This window comes from Opisthocomus hoazin, chromosome W (genome assembly GCF_030867145.1).
Source record: "Opisthocomus hoazin isolate bOpiHoa1 chromosome W, bOpiHoa1.hap1, whole genome shotgun sequence".
Taxonomy (NCBI): domain Eukaryota; kingdom Metazoa; phylum Chordata; class Aves; order Opisthocomiformes; family Opisthocomidae; genus Opisthocomus; species Opisthocomus hoazin.
The window spans coordinates 37,919,962-37,937,720 of NC_134453.1; the positions used below are offsets into that span (position 1 = coordinate 37,919,962).

Consider the following 17,759-nt stretch of genomic DNA (forward strand, 5'->3'; position numbering starts at 1 on the left):
GATGCATGGGGGATAATTCCACTGAACGTGCATACCTCATATCTTTTCCATGCAGTTTATATAGATCAAAAATATACATATTTATTTTATTCATGCATATTCAATATTATTCTCTTTGGCGATTGGTGTAAACTTTTCTCGCTTCTTACGTAGATTGTTGCGCAGACTCAGTCACCCTCTTCTATTGTTTCCTTTTGCATAGGTGGTATTACTTGAGTAGGGGTCAGTGATTTGGTGGTCGCGATCTCCCCCTGCCGGAATTACCTTTTACCTACTAGGCTCGCAATCTTGGCAAACCTGGTCAGTTTCTTCAGTCCATTTCACACAACCACACTCCATCATTTCTCTTGACAACAACACAATCACCTACTATGGTTAGCATTAATGTTTACCTAGAGACTAGACCCTTCCTTCCCAGACCTAATGTCCAGGTGGGTAGGGCTGTACCAGGAACATAGCAGCATTGTTCATGTTTATGGTTAACTGATTCCGTCATCTTGGTTACAAAAACAGCAAGTCAAATTTGTCTAAGTAGTGTTATTGAGGAGCCTCTTTATCTTAAAGCTCTCTTGTCTTCTCAAAACAGCAAGGATCTGGTTTAGTTTAACTACAATCACTCTGGTAAGTGGAAATTTTACATTTACGGGTATCATGACCTTCAATTTCTACCAGCCAAAGAGGAGGAAGGGGACTTGGTTGTCTATGTTTGTTTTATGCGAGTCCTATATGTAGACACTGTTGAAGGCAGCGCCTTATCTGTGGCAGGCTGTGTGACCAGCTGTGTCAGTGTCCTGTGTATGTCCTCTGTATGTCCTGTATGTGAGTGGGGAATATCTGGGATACGAGCTCAGCTTTGTTACTGGTTGAACTTGCAAAGGGGAAAGTGGCAACCGTGTCCCTCAGCCTGGGCAGAGACCCTGGGGTTCATGGGATACACAGAGCTGGGCTACAGTGGCTGGGCAGCAGCTGCTGGAAGAGGGGTCCATTCCTAACATCCTTTAACGGTTTTCATAGTTGGAAGGATCCAGTTGAGCTGTGAGTATTCCCAAGATTGCGTATATATAATCCTTATGTGATGGAGGAGTGAGCCTTTGTTAATGTGATAAATTTGTAACTAACCTTCTAGAATGTTATGCAGGCACTCAAACAGGACCTGTGCTAGTAAATTCTTGGACTGGGAAGAAAAAATGTTTACAGAACATTAGAAGGTGTAAATGGCTCAAATTGCAGGACTAGTGACTGGAATTTGTAGTTTGGGGATGAAAAGAGAGGCTTACCCAGAGTATGTACAAGACCTCCTGTAAGTAACAAATCACTTCCACCTATCGAATTGATAATGATATTGGCTAGAAAGCAGGAGGAAATCTCAGAGAATCAGGCTAAGGCTGAGCTCTCTACAATATGAACTTTCAAATTTGAGAAGAATGAGATAGAAAATTGAAATGCACAGTTCCAAAGGAATAGCCTCAAATTACAGAAATTTAAACCTAATGGAGCCAAGTAGTAGAACTGAGTATTGCAGAAGAAATTGGTGAATTATAGGGGAACAAACATCACTTAATGTACCTAATGGAAATATAAATCTCTCATGGCTCCTGTCATTAGACAAATGCATACCATCCTGCTTGTAAACAAGTGATTCGAAGATCCGGTAGGAAAAAAACCTAACAGTACAATGTATACTGTTAAGCAGGTATTCTTTATTGCGGTGCTGGGCACACGGGGGATTTCTCCTCCAAACGCACGTGCCAGACACCCTGTCACTTCAGGTTAAATACAATCACAGGTTAAATACAATCACACATGTAAATATTCATTATATTTCTAAGAACTACTTAGCATATTAATTACTTTTCCAAGAACTAATTAGCATATGTGAATATCTTTCACGCATGTCTGTTTTAGCATCTTTGAGTGGTCTTTGGGGGTCCCAAGATGAAGGCCCATCCTGTTCATCATGGCGTTCGCTGATTTACCTTTGTTTCTGTGTAAACTCAGTTCTAAGATCACGTACATCATGTCCTTCAGGTTGTTTGGCTCTGGCCTTGTTGCTCTCTTGGTGCCTCCTTATCTCTGTAGCTTGGCGCATCTGCCCTCCCAAGGCCGAGCTGTCTGGAGTGGAATTATTTAGGAGTCTCTTTTATCCTACAATTATCCCAATTATTTGCTGGGAACCAAGACCACTTTTGTTTCACTTAATTATTTTGTCTAATGACTAAGTGATAGCTTGTGCCTATGTCCATCCACTACATTCCTTAATAAGAAAACAGGGATTAGTGTAACAGTTACATTGTTAGATCACTATGCATGCAGGAATACAAGTTACAGTACTAAAGACTACTAAAACCCAGAAAATATTAAGGCGTCTTTGTTATAATTTCACGTTTCTTACAATCCCCTCTATCACAAGTGGTGTCTGGACAGGACAACCCGGGATCAGCCAGTATGATTATCAGTGGCACAAGAGGTCCTTGTGTCCAAGGATGCTCAGATAAGTCCCTGATCCAAGGAGATAAGTGATTTTTTACTTTTTCCTCCCCTAAGGAGCTGGAATCCTTAAAAGATCTTGCCCTTAACAATGACAGGGGACGGGTCAGGTTACAGTTCCAGTGCTGTCCTACATGATCCCCCATCACCCCCAAACTTAAAGGCAGCAACGGCAGCACACTCAGTGGTGAAAGGAATGGTCACCGCGGGAGGGGGAAGGAACTGAGATAACATTCAGATCCTTCCCTCCACCGGAGGGCCAGATATCAAGCTCATTCACCAAAAAAGCAGGAACTTTGCTTTAAATGTTTTAGTTCATAGTGATACCCATAAATGTAAAATTTCCACTTACCAGAGTTGTTGCCATGGGTTACGGATCCGTTGTAACGATGTCACCCCAATATGAGTACAGATCGTTCACCTTTATTAGTCAGCAAAACAAGGTTTATATAGCAAAGCAATTACAGCATCTGATTGGTTAGACCCCCAATCCATATATAGGCAAAACTACTGCAACTCGTTGTGATTGGTGCAGAGCTGCATCTCGATGTGGAAGCAGTGCTGTGGCAGGAAACAACAGCATGGCAGGAAGGAAGTGACAGTGCAGCAGGAAACGGCGACATGACGGTCCCCCTGCTCCAGTGTCCCGAGCTCGTCGCTCTACCTTCCCAGCAGGGTTCCGTGTCCGCCGCTCCCAAGGCTCACCTCCGGATCGGAACCTGGGTTGCTCAACGGCACCAAGCTATGTCCCCTCTCATCCAGCCAGGACTCCACACAGAGTGATTGTAATGAAAATAAAGTAGATTCTTGCTGTTTTGAGAAGACAGGAAAGCTCTAAGGTGAAGAGGCTCCTAAATAATACTACGTAGACAAAATTGACTTGCTATTTTGGGGGGGGCAGGAAAGCTCTAAGATAGAGTCCCCCCTTTTCAAAAAAGTTAGTAAATTCTTTTACTACTCTTAATTCTATTATAGTACATCATTATTCAGCATCTTCTCAAAATACTTACTGGACTCCAGCTTTCATCATAATTGGTTCCTTTTCCATTCACTATAAGAATTTCCCGTACTCTTGCAACACCAAAGGCTACACCTCTTGAGCTTTGGCTATCCTGGTCAGGAATGCTTCCGGCCAACCTGAAAAGGTATCGGTTAATACCAATAGATATTGATACCCCCCTTTTCTTGGGAGTTCCGTTAAATCAATTTGCCATTGTTGTTCAGGCCCATTACCTTTTTCAATCCGACCCATTTCTGGTTTAGGGTTATTTTTCAGATTACTCTGGAGGCAAAGATCGCACTGCTGAGTCACCTGTCTCACCATGGTGTATAAGTTTCTAGCCACAATCTTTCTAGTTAAATGTTTGTACAGAGCCTTTGTCCACCAATGCCTTTTTTTATGTTCTTCCCTTATCAAATGCCATATCAGACAGGAGGGAATGATTAGTTTTCCCTGTGGGGTTTGAGCCCACCCTTCCTCATTATATGACTCTTCTAGATCTGTGAGAAGTTTCTGGTCTTCCTTAGTATATTCTGGCTTACCTTCTAGGGAGATTCGTCCATCAGGGATTAAAGCCCCTTCAGTTCTTACCTCCGTTTCGGCCACCTGTTTTGCCTCTCTGTCCGCCAGCTCGTTTCCTTTTTCCAATTTTGAGCTCACTTTCTGGTGCGCCTTAATATGCATGATTGCCACTTTCTCGGGGAGTTGAACTGCCTCCAGTAGTTTCAAAATTTCTTCTGCATGTTTGATGTTTTTCCCTTGAGAGTTCAATAGTCCTCTTTCCTTCCAGATCGCTCCATGTGCATGCACAACTCCGAAGGCATACTTCAAGTCTGTGTATATATTTACAACTTTGCCTTGGGCCGATTCCAAGGCATGGGTTAAAGCAATTATTTCTGCCTTTTGCGCAGAGGTGTTTATGGGCAAAGGTCTTGACTCTATGATTTCTTGAGTTGTGGTAATAGCATACCCCGTGTATCTCTTACCACTCAGAACATAGCTGCTTCCATCTGTGAACCAGTTTTCTCCGTTTTCCATAGGGCTGTCTCTGAAACCCGGGCAACTTGCATAGGTTGCTTCAATGGTCTCCAAGCAGTCATGATGCACTGGTTCTCCTGTGTTTCCGCTGAGAAAGGAAGCTGGATTGACAGTGTTAGTAACTATAATCTCCACATCATCCTGCTCTACCAGTATAGCCTGATATCTCAGGAATCTTTGTGGAGAAAGCCAGTGTCCTCCTTTTGCTTCCAATACTGCGGATACTGTGTGGGACATCAAGACAGTCATTTTCTGGCCCAAGGTAAATTTTCAGGCTTCCTGTATATTTAATATTACAGCTGCAACCGCTCGCAGCCATCCAGGCCAACCCTTCGCAGTTGCATCCAGTTGTTTGGAGAGATAAGCAACTGCACGTCGATATGGACCCAGATCTTGTGCTAGTATCTCCGGAGCAATCCCCCTACTTTTCGTGAGAGAAAAGGAAAAACGGCTTACTCGCATCTGGGAGCCCTAAGGCAGGGGCCGACATCAGAGCCTTTTTCAGTAGTTCAAAGGCTTGCATGGTCTCCTTGTTTCATTTAAGGTGATTTTGTCCAGTAGCTGTTAGTGCATATAGTGGTTTAACAAGTAGTCCATAATTATAAATCCACAGCCGACACCACCCGGTCATTCCCAAGAAAGTCCGTAACTCTTTCACTGTCTGAGGTCTCGGAGTTTGGCATATTGCCTCCTTACGGGCCTGTCCCAAAGTTCTCTGTCCAGCACTAATCTCATAGCCCAAGTAAATTACCTCGCGCTGCATTATCTGGGCCTTCTTCTTAAATACCTGGTACCCTTGGAGCCCCAAGAAATTTAGTAGACTCACCATCCAAGTGATACAACCGTCTTCTGTTTTGGTGGCAATCAGGATGTCATCCACATGCTGTAGTAATTTCCCTTCTTCAGACAGGATTTCCCAGGACTCCAAGTCTTTTGAGGACTGTTCTTAAATCCTTGTGGCAGCACCGTCCAAGTGAGCTGAGTCTTTCGACCACTTTTGGGGTTCTCCCATTCAAATGCGAATAATTTCTGACTGGCTTCATGGAGAGGGAGGCAAAAGAAGGCATCTTTCAGATCTAAAACAGTAAACCAGATTAATTCGGGAGCCAATACGGTCAACAAAGTATATGGGTTTGCTACTACTGGGTAGAGGTCCTCTGTTATTTTGTTTATGGCTCGCAAATCCTGGACCACCCGATACGACCCGTCAGATTTACGGACAGGTAGTATAGGGGTGTTAAAATCCGACTCGCACTCTTTCAGTAATCCTAATTGTAAAAATCTTTCTATCTCTGGCGGGATTCCTTCCTTATCTTCCTGTTTTAGGGGATATTGCTTAACTCTTACCGGTTGCCGGCCTTCTTTGAGTCTAACTTCAATGGGTGGAGCATTCTTCGCTCTTCCAGGGACATCAATGGCCCATACCCCAGGGTATACCCGGTTTAGGATCTCCTCGGGAATTTTCCCTTCTGTGGGAGGACTGGTTAGAAATAGACTCAGTACCTGAATATATTGTCGATCCTTTACCTCCCGAGTAATTTCTCCTTTTTCAAATGTAATTTTTGCACCCAACTGTTCCAACAAATCCCTTCCCAGAAGTGCCTTTGGGGAATTGGGCATATACAAGAATTTGTGGATGCCCCATTGCTTTCCTAATTTATACTTCAAAGGTTTACAAAAGTATGCCTTTTCACTTTGGCCAGTTGCCCCTTTTACCATGATATAGTCACTCCCCAGGGGCATCAAGGCTTGATTCAAAACCGAGTATGTTGCCCCTGTGTCAACCAAAAATTCTGCCTCTTGTTGTTCCTTCTCTAGCTTCATTATAACCAGTGGATCCGCTAGGGTGGATTCCCCAGGTCCCCGTCAATCTTCCTTCCTTTACATGGGCTATTTTTTCTGTCTGGCGGCCTCGTCCCTTTTCCTTATATTTTGGACATTTCCTTTTCCAATGACCAAATCTTTTACACAGCGCACATTGGTCTTTACCCAACCGGGACAATTCTCGTCTAGGCCTTCTTCCTTCCTCTTCCCTGACAACTGCCACCATTCTCCTCTGCCCTTGCCTGTATCCCTCTTCTCTATTGCTAAACACTCTCCACGCTTCATCCAGTAAGACTTCCAAATTTCTCCCTTCTGTGGGGCGCACCTTCTGTCCTCCTTCCAAGTTAAAGCATCAAAAACATGCGGAGATTCCGCAGGCACTCCTTTACTTCTGAGCCAGGCTAACAACAGCTCCGAAGTTCATTCTTCACATTTAATCTCTCTCTTCCTTAAAATTTGCTTTAAGATTTTAACAATCACTTTCTCTTCAGCTGACATACTCACTCCCATCGCGTTTCTCGGCTGCTCACCTGATCCTGATTACGGCGATAATGGAAAAGGTGTCTGTATAGCCCCAGGGTCTTGGTCCGCTCGGTCCAGCTGGCAAGACGATTGTTCAGCTGAGACGTCTCCTCCCAGACACTGCTACTCTGGAGCACGCTTTGTCGATCCCTGAATCCGTCCCTGGGTCCTGGATAGCATCCTGGACTTGTCCTGGATCACGTCGGGGTCACCGTTCGAGGAGATTGACGACACCGACTCCGATATCCAAATCGAAGACCCTTTATTTATCAGAAAGCTGCTTTTTATACCCTTACAAAGCTGTCCACGCACTCCAGCCCAAATGCTTATTCGTTAACATACGTTGTTCACGCACCTATTCTAAACATTCAATTGGCTAGCTTAGCTGTGTATGATTTCTCCTTTGTTTGCTCTGGGCGTTCTGCCAAAGTCCTCTGTTGCACCTGATAACGTCCTTATTTTTCTCTTGTTCAGAAACTCTCAAGGACATCATGACCTTTGTTGATATAGAATGTTCCCACATCTGCCCTATACTACATGCTGAGCAACATCTTTCCAACTTCCCTTTTCCCTCGCTCTTATTGTCCTTTTCTACAGCTAACACTAGGGGGTCCTGTGGGACCGTCAGTCCACAGTCTATTTGATACTCAGGGTGATTTCAGAGGGTAAAGAACATGTCCGCGTAGGAAACCTCATCCCACTTCCTTTCTCTTCTCAAAAATAACATCAATTGCAACAAAGTATTATAATTCAGTGTTCCATTAAGGGGCCATTTTTCCTCATCATCTAATTTATACAAAGTGCACCACTGATTACAATACTTTACCAAGGTCCTTTTGTTCACACTCCCACCTGGTGGTCCTCCTATATCCTTCCAGTGAGACAAAATACAGCCTAAAGGGCTCTTTTTCAGTATCCTTCCACTTTGTTTGCCTCCCATTATTTACCAGGTCCACCTCTCTGTCCCTCAATCAATGTACGACAAACCAACTTTGCACCTAAACAAATCCTTCTAACACCGACAGCTCCAACTCTTAACCGAACTTCTATACTTTTAGCACTGAGAAATAGTTACCGGACCACAATCTTATACCTTTTACAGGGGACTACACGCTGTTACCCTTAAACCGTCTCATATAATATAACTCCTCCCCAATTATATTCTATAATCTGGAACAGTATACAACACTTATAACAAATACAACATACTATTACGATTATCACTACTAGTGTTCCGTCAATAGCAACATTGGAGTAATTACTTTAAAATCAACATTCACTCCTTTCTCACGCTTCGTTCGTCTCTGGCCGCTCTCCTCTCTGAGAACACGGAACTGCAGATCAGAACTCTGCACTCACTTTGCAGCCAGGCTGCATCTCACTCGCCCAGTCACTCACTCAGCACTTTTAACACACAATAACAGCACAATAATACACATACATTCTGGGGCTAGCCCGGCACTTCATACAAACATCAAGGCCTTATTATTAGGTGTAATAATAGTATTAGATGGTATGATCCTTCACACAACACATGGTACCGGATTTTTACAGCACAGAACAATAACCACGGCAATATCAAATATAACTCCTACTACCACAGTCAGGAGAACCCAAGTTACCATTAGTTGGGGTACAAGACTTACAAGTCTTACCCCACCATCACCTTAGGGGGACCTCAAACCCCCAAACCCAGGGGCGAGCACCAATGCTCTTTACCTCGCGTGGGACGTCTCCTCACGCCTTACAGTTACAATATACCTGATGCGCTAGTGATGGTCCTTGTCTGTCCCCGCGGTGACCTGGGTGAGTAGGGGAGTCCTCCTGAGAAATCTCGGGGGTGCCTGTAGGAGTCCCGTCCTCAGCAGATCCCACAGCCGGACGGAGAGGGTCCCATCTGGGGTCCCAAATTGACATGCAGAATCAAACTCCACAACTCACAGAGAGATATAAAGCAGGTATGTTTATTGTGGCGCTGGGTGCAAGGGGGGTTGCTCCTCCTAACTTGCACACCGAGTCACGAAGCATGCACCTATTTATTACAAAGCTTATCTAAGTAGGCTGGACTATTGTAATTATTTCTAGAAATTCATCATCATACTCCACCCCCCTTTAGCACTTGCGCAGTATCATCTGGTGGTCGTCTGTGGGGGTCTTCTGCATAAAGGTTCGTAGTCTTCCTCGCTGTGTGCTTTCACCTTTGGCTCAAAAATTCCTGAGTTGTCTGTGTTGGCTGAGTCCCAAACCATAGAACCAGTTTCAGCTAGAGAGTTGCTTCTTACAGACAACAAAGTTCTGGTTATCAGTCCTTGTTTCTCTTCGTTTGTCTCGCAAGCAGTCCTTGTTAGATACATTTGAGCCACAACAGTCCTTGTTAGCAAGATTACAAAGAGCAGAACTAAACTAAGTAACATTGTTTAACTCTTACCTTAACATAGCTGCAAAGCTATATAACAAAATTAAACTAAAGCTATAGCAAAATCGAACTAAACATCAATTTCCCACATCAGAAGGGAGGTGGAGATGCTACTGCCTCTGTGGCCCCTCTTCCTCAGAGGACTCTGTGAAGGAGAAAAAAGGCAAGCCTGCCAGTCTTTGAGTGTCTGAGGATACAATGCAGAAGTCTGTTGCCTATGGCTATCTGCTTCACAGCACCTAGGTCCTCAAGGACACAGTTTTCTGCGGAGTAGTGGGAATACTGAGATAGATCCATTTCTTTTCTGACTCCTGTAAGGAATGAAGTCAAGCTCTGAATAATGCTCCACAGATACACACACAGAGTGTTAGTTAAAGAAACTGGGATTTGTCGGGATCTTCTGCATAGGATAACACTCAGTAGAGAGGGTTACCCTTCTGCATAGGGTAACACTCCATGGAGAATCACTTGAGCAGGATGGCTCATTGCTGTCCAGATGGTGACAGGAGTCTCCATTGCAAGTATCCTTTTAACAGTATCTTCACCTGGATCGTATGAGATTCTCCTAAGTCTTGTTCAGTGATTTCTTATAATCCAGCTGGGCCATGGTCCTATGTGACCACTCCACTGTATGTATAATCAGTTCCTATCGACTAGGTAAAACTACCTTAATTATGTACAAAAGCTGTCCTATCCAGTAATACACATATCTAAACATACAAATAGCGCCTATAAACTGGTTAAAACCTTCTTTGTGCAAAGCAGAAACTAACTGGAGAATGAAAATAAAGCTGGGACAGTGTGGGTGGGGGATTCCTTTATTAATCAGTCAGTAATCTTATCTGAGCAGAAACTGGCTTGGGAGTTCACAGGACTTCCTGGAGTGTTCCTAATGATGACTAAGCATCCTGAGTATGTGAATAGGCACAGACCTTCTACTCAGCTGCATTTCAGTTATAACTATAGCAAAAATTTAAATTCCATGAGTTCTGCCACATTCCACCCCGTGTTCCATTACATATTAATGCACTCAAAATCCTGTTTATGGTCTGTTGTGGGTTAACCCTGTGTTGGGGTTGATGTAGCTTGACAGTTAGCATGACTAGGCCGCTTAAGCGAGACAGTTAGCATAACTGAACAGGCCGCTGGAAAGGGAAGCTAAGAAAAACAACTGAGAAAATTCTGATAGTGCACATGATGTGGGTTAGCAAAAACAAGATGTGTTCAAGGACGTGGAGGCAGTCTGTTGCTATTAGCGTTAGTGCATAGTTACCAATCATAAGGGAATGTGGGGTGTGTGAACAGCGTGTGATTTATGTCTGTAGCCTATCTGAATAAGCGTGATCGCGTGTGCAGATACGAAAAATGTATATAACCACGCAAGCGGAGCAATAAAGTGAATCGACTGTGCATTGCATCAATGTGTGAGAGTCATTCCTGTCCCTGCACGGATGCTGAAACTCGGCATTGTGGTGACCCTGAAGATTTACCGCAGCTGAAGAATGCAGGGGACAGCCGACCGGCGAGGTAAGCCAGGCTGCCCGAGAGAGGCAGGAGCGGATCCGCCGCACGCCGGGGGGGCGTGAACATCAGCAGCATGGGTTCCACTGTATCAGTGTTGGAAAAGGCAGCGCAGAAAAGCCTGTTGGAATTGGTGGATCGAGCCAACGTTAAGTTAACTGAAGGAGAGATATCGGGTCTATTATTGTGGTACCGCCGACGAAAGCTGATAGCAATGACAGATCGGTTGTTTGACTTGGCTGTGTGGCAGAGAATCGGGGACTCTGTGCAGGTCGGCAACAAAGAGGAGTGACAATTAGCCCCTGTTTTTCGAGCTGTCAAAAGCATGATCAGCTGAAAGGAACGAAAGCTCCATTAAAAGATTTTACAGAGAATTTTGAAAGAACAGTCTTGCAGTTTAAAATCCCTGAGGAAATCATTACTTGGAAATCAGTGCATACAGCTTTAAATGCTCTAAAACACGCAGAAACTATCTTAGAAGCAGCTGCTACTCTGATGTGGGGAACTGAAAATTAGTTCGATTTTGCTATAGCTTTAGTTTAATTTTGTTATATAATTTTGCATCTTTGTTAAAGTAAGAGTTAAACGCTGTTATTCAGTTTAGTTCTGTTCTTTGTAATCTTGCTAACAAGGACTGTTGTGGCTCAAATGTATCTAACAAGGACTGCTTGCGAGACAGACGAAGAGAAACAAGGACTGATAACCAGAACTTTGTTGTCTGTAAGAAGCAACTCTCTAGCTGAAACTGGTTCTATGGTTTGGGACTCAGCCAACACAGACAACTCAGGAATTTTTGAGCCAAAGGTGAAAGCACACAGCAAGGAAGACTACGAGCCTTCCTCCAGAAGACCCCCACAGACAACCACCAGAGGACACTGCGCAAGTGCTAAAGGGGGGTGGAGTATGATGATGAATTTCTAGAAATAATTACAATAGTCCAGCCTACTTAGATAAGCTTTGTAATAAATAGGTGCATGCTTCGTGACTCGGTGTGCAAGTTAGGAGGAGCGATCCCCCTTGCACCCGGCGCTGCAATAAACATACCTGCTTTATAACTCTCTGAGTTGTGAAGTTTGATTCTGCACGTCAACTCCTCCACCGTTATCTCCAAAGCAAGGACAGAGCCGCAGTATTTTGAAATATTTAACCCCACATACGATGAAATTCCTAACCCAACCTGAGAAATGCGGGAGGTAAATCCACCAGAAACTGACGATCCTTTAAATGCAGAGAAATGGGAAGTGGGGTGCAAAATCCGGCACCCCGAAAGTGTACAACAGGGTCCCTCTACAGCAATTGGCGTACCCGACCTGAGATCAAAGCAGGGTGAATTCCAGCATAAAACCGTGCAGTCCCTCCGACACAGCACAGCCCGCAGCGCCAGCAACCACCACACCAGATGGATCAGCAAACCTTTCACCTGGTGGGGCACATGGCCCACCCCGGGCAAACGGCGGCACGGCCCGGCACAACCCATCCCCCCCGCCGATCCCAGCGCGCCGGCCCGGTCCGGCCCAACCCAGAAGTGGCGCGGCAAGAACCATCTGCCTGACATTCAAGGCTTTGGTTGGAAAAAGTGTGTATAATTCAATTACTGCAGTAGAATTCCTTGTGGACAAACAGCTGGACTTTATTATTTTTCCAGGGTTCAGATGGCCTTTCTAGATGATGTTGTTCACTCTGTTGAAAGGTGAAAATATTGACATCATGACTGAACTAGGGCTCTGGGGTTAAGTTTTGGAGAGTGAATTGTTTTGCTGCTTTCTGGTAATAGAGTTTGGGTATCCAGCTAGGACCCTGCTCTTGAACATCAATGGTCTGAGGGATTGCAGGACCTCCAGCTGGCACAGAGGGATTCTGGGGGAGAACCTCTGATCACTGGACCAAAAAAGTTCTGAGCACGAACCATTAATAAGACAAAGGCATTCTTCCAGTATTGTTTCTTGTTGCCTACCTGCTAGTCGTAGTGAAAGCTTCACAGCATTGGGCTATATCCCTGGGGAGAAGGGAAAGTGCCCTTCCTAAAACAGAATTGAAAAGAGAGTACTCTTCCTGAAACTGAGGCTTGGGAATTTGTCTGTTAAGTGTTGAATGTTATTGTAAGTCCTTGTCTGTTCATAAGTCCTTCCATTGCAAAAAAAAAAAAAAAAAAAAATCATAAGTCTTTGCAATATTTGGATTTATGTTGAAAACTTGGTGTGCTTGTGCTTGTGTGGTCGCGACTATGATTGTGTGGTTTTATGTGTTTGTTGTCATAGTGTTTGTATTTCTGTGTTCTGATGGATTTATTTGGTTTCTGTGATCTAACGGATTAGTCTGGACTAAGTAACTGCCTTTGCGTCTTTGGTTTGGTGAGTTCTGCAGGTATTGTATATAGTTAATGAATTATACTCTTAGATACATTGGTTTTAGCCTAGGTGATTAATATGAATACAGGTTATGGTATGCGCTTCACATCTATATGTCTCTTATTAGCATTTGTGTTCTTCTGTTTGTTTTTAGTGTTGCACTGTAGCGGGGCTGTTACTGGACCATAAAGCCAATAGTTATGCTTAGGTGTGTCAATGTAGCACTTGCTTTAAATTCATTAAATAAAAAAGGGGGAGATGTAGAGGAAGCAGTGATTATATTGGTCCTGTGTATAATACGCATAACACAAAAGGCACTAGAGGCAACTAAAAAAAATTTTTTTCATGCTACAACTAACACAAATTGAGAAAAATGTTTTTAAAGCAATGATAAGATAGCTTAGTGTTTTATTGAAAGAAAAGGGGGGAGATGTTGGGGCTGATGTAGCTTGAGAGTTAGCACGACTAGGCCGCTTAAGCAAAACAGTTAGCATAACTGAACAGGCCGCTGGAAAGGGCGGCTAAGAATAACAATTGAGAAAGTTCTGATAGTGCATATGATGTGGGTTAGCAAATACAAGATGTGTTCAAGGACGTGGAGGCAGTCTGTTGCTATTAGCGTTAGTGCATAGTTACCAATCATAAGGGAATGTGGGGCGCGTGAACAGCGTGTGATTTATGTCTGTAGCCTATCTGAATAAGCGTGATCGCGTGTACAGATATGAAAAATGTATATAACCACGCAAGCAGAGCAATAAAGTGAATCGACTGTGCATTGCATCAATGTGTGAGAGTCATTCCTGTCCCTGCACGGATGGTGAAACTCGGCAACCCTGGTAGACAGCTAAGCACTACACTGCTCACTCACTCTCCTGCAGTGGGATGGGGGAGACAATCAAAAGGGCAAAAGTGAGAAATAACATGAGTTGAGATCACAGAATCACAGAATCACAGAATGTTAGGGGTTGGAAGGGACCTCTGGAGATGATCTAGTCCAACCGCCCTGCCAAAGCAGGGTCACCTACAGCAGGCTGCACAGGACCTTGTCCAGGCGGGTCTTGAATATCTCCAGAGGAGACTCCACAACCTCTCTGGGCAGCCTGTTCCAGTGCTCCGTCACCCTCAGAGGGAAGAAGTTCTTCCTCATGTTCAGACGGAACTTCCTGTGCTTCAGTTTGTGCCCATTGCCCCTTGTCCTGTCGCTGGGCACCACTGAAAAGAGTCTGGCCCCATCCTCCTGACACCCACCCTTGAGGTATTTATGGGCATTTATAAGGTCCCCTCTCAGCCTTCTCTTCTTCAGGCTAAACAAGCCCAGCTCCCTCAGCCTTTCCTCGTAGGGGAGATGTTCCAGTCCCCTCATCATCTTCGTAGCCCTCCGCTGGACTCTCTCCAGTAGCTCCTCATCTAAGCTACTGAAGGTGAAGGGTTCTGAAGCAGAGGCTCGCGCCGAGGGACCCTTTCTCCGGTGGCAAAACCGCAGCGGCGAGGCGGCAAAAAGCGCCGAGAGAGAGAGGAGACCCCAGCCCCCCACCCCCCCCAGCGGGAAAGCGGGAGGTGCCAACGAGCGGCAGCTCTGACTCAGCGGGGGCGGAGTCGAGTGTGACAGCGGCCAAACCCCCTCACGGATAAGAGCAGCCCCCAGGGAGCGCGAGCGAACAGAGCCAGCAAACAGAGGCGGCGCAGCAGCCCGGGAGCGGCGCAGCAGTTTGCGCGGCAGTTCGTGCAGGCAGGGCGAGCGAGGAAGGCGACTGGCAGGGTACAGCCGCCCCTTCTGGCAACTCAAGTAGTGGGCGTCGCTCTTCCAGGAGATATTGTAGACATGGTTACCACCCGTGGTAAAGCTGTTGCTCGAAGGAGTGTGGGGACCCAGACGGAGGCCCCACGCAAGAATGCCGGTGTCCAGGTCTCTGGCTGCAGGGAGTGCCTGAGCCTGGCGCTCGTACCGGAGGACAGCAGAGACAACTGCTGTGTTCGTGTGAGCAGGTGAATGACCTGCTCAGCCTGGTGGCAGAGCTGAAGGAGGAAGTGGAGAGGCTGAGGAGCATCCGGGAGTGTGAGAGGGAGATCGACTGGTGGAGCCGCACCCTGCTCTCCCTGAGGCCGAAGCAGCAGGAGGCGGCTCCACAGAAAGCAGAGAACCCCCTACCCTCTTGCCACCGAGCAGAAAGAGGGGGCCTAAGAGATGGGGGGGAATGGAAACAGGTCCCTGCTCGGGGTGGCAAGCGAATCTCCCCCCGGCCTCCCTCACCGGCCCAGTTGACCTTAAGCAACAGATATGGGGCTCTGGAATGTGAGGGACTGGCCACACAGGATGTGGGTGAAGGTGAGGCTCCATCCAGGGGGTTGCCTAGAACGAGTCAGACAGCCCCACGTATTACGACTGCCTCAACTAAGAAAAAAAGGAGGGTCATTGTCATAGGTGATTCCCTTCTGAGGGGAACAGAGGGCCCGATCTGCCGACCGGACCCATCCCACAGGGAAGTCTGCTGCCTCCCTGGGGCCCGGGTTAGGGATGTTGCGAAGAAACTCCCTGGTCTGGTGCGGCCTTCTGATTACTACCCCCTCTTGGTAATACAGGTTGGCGGGGACGAGATAGCAGAAAGAAGTCCCAAGGCCATCAAAAGGGACTTCAGGGCACTGGGGTGACTGGTTGAGGGATCAGGGGCGCAGGTGGTGTTTTCCTCCATCCCATCCATTCCATCCCATCCATTGTGTCATCAGCAAACTTGTTGATGGTACACTCTGTCCCTTCATCCAGGTCATTCATGAAGTTGAACAAGACTGGGCCCAGTACTGACCCCTGGGGGACACCACTTGTTACCAGCCTCCAACTAGACTTAGTACCGCTGATGACAACCCTCTGAGTTCTGCCATTCAGCCAGTTCTCCGTCCACCTCACTGACCACTCATCCAGCCCACACTTCCTGAGCTTGCCTGGGAGGATGTTAGGGGAGACAGTGTCCAAAGCCTTGCTGAAGTCAAGGCAGACAACATCCACGGCTCTCTCCTCATCTACCCAGCCAGTCATGTCATTGTAGAAAGCTATCAGATTGGTCAGGCATGATTTCCCCTTGGTGAATCCATGCTGACTACTCCTGATAACCTTCTTTTCCTCCACTTGCTTGATGATGGCCTCCAGGATAAGCTGCTCCACCACCTTTCCCGGGATGGAGGTGAGGCTGACCGGCCTGTAGTTCCCTGGGTCCTCCTTCTTGCCCTTTTTGGAGACTGGAGTGACATTGGCCTTTCTCCAGTCCTCGGGCACCTCTCCTGTCCTCCAGGACCTTTCAAAGATGATGGAGAGTGGCTCAGCAATGACATCCGCCAGCTCCCTCAGCACTCGTGGGTGCATTCCATCGGGGCCCGTGAATTTGTGGGCGTCCAGATCGCTTAAGCGATCCCTCACGCAGTCCTCCTCGACCAAGGGAAAGTCATCCTCTCTGTGGGCTTCTTCTCTTACCTCTGGGGCCTGGGATTCCTGAGGACCGGCCTTGGCATTGAAGACTGAAGCAAAGAAGGCATTCAGTAGCTCTGCCTTCTCCGCATCCTCCATCACCAGGACACCCATCTCATTCAGCAGTGGCCCCACATTATCTCTAGTCTTCCGTTTGCTGCTGATGTAGTTGAAGAAGCCCTTCTTGTTGTCTTTGATATCCCTTGCCAGATTTTATTCCATGTGCACCTTAGCCTTCCTCATTCAAGGACAAGGGGCAATGGGCACAAACTGAAGCATGGGAAGTTCCGTCTGAACATGAGGAAGAACTTCTTCCCTCTGAGGGTGACGGAGCACTGGAACAGGCTGCCCAGGGAGGTTGTGGAGTCTCCTTCTCTGGAGATATTCAAGACCCGCCTGGACGCAGTCCTGTGCAGCCTGCTGTAGGTGACCCTGCTTCGGCAGGAGGGTTGGACTAGATGACCCACAGAGGTCCTTTCCAACCCCTACCATTCTGTGATTCTGTGATTCTGTGATTCTGTTGCATCCCTGCATGCTCTGACAGCATTCCTGTACTCCCAAGTGGCCTGTCCCTCTTTCCACATGGACCTTTCTCTTCCACCTGACTTCCACTAAAGCTCCTTGCTCATCCATGTGGGTCTCCTGCTTCTTTGCTAGATTTCTTGCTCAGGGGGATGCACCGCTCCTGAGCATGGAGGAAGTGATGTTTAAAGAGCGACCAGCTCTCTTGGACCCCCCTGCCTTCGGGAGTCCTGACCCACGGGATTCCTCCAAGTAGCTCCTTGAAGAGGCCAAAGTTAGCTCTCCTGAAGTCCAAAGTTTTGATCCTGCTTATCGCTCTTCTTCCTCCAGGCAGGATCCTGAAGTTCACCATTTCATAGTCACTGCAGCCGAGTCTACCTCCAACCTTCACATCCTCCACCAGTCCCTCCTTGTTTGTTAGTACAAGGTGCAGCAGAGCACCTTTCCTTGTTGGTTCCTCCACCACTTGCATCAGAAAGATAAAGACAGTTTAATAGATAAAGCAAAAGTTGCGCATGCAAACAAAGAAAAACAAGGAATTTATTCACTGCTTCCCATTGGCAGGCAGGTTGTCATGGTTTAACCCAGCAGCTGGAAACTAGAACCAGAAAGCCACTTATTCAC

The 17,759-nt window shown here is 46.4% G+C and overlaps 1 long non-coding RNA gene across 1 annotated transcript; it reads right to left on the minus strand.

Moving 5' to 3' along the window:
- Positions 1-1,694: 1,694 nt before the first annotated feature.
- Positions 1,695-7,109, minus strand: LOC142365608 (uncharacterized). The gene is made up of 4 exons (XR_012766503.1): positions 6,880-7,109; positions 5,873-6,005; positions 3,498-3,624; positions 1,695-3,297 (listed from the first exon to the last, which is right to left on the minus strand). It is a non-coding gene; the product is annotated as an uncharacterized LOC142365608 (long non-coding RNA).
- Positions 7,110-17,759: the final 10,650 nt, after the last annotated feature.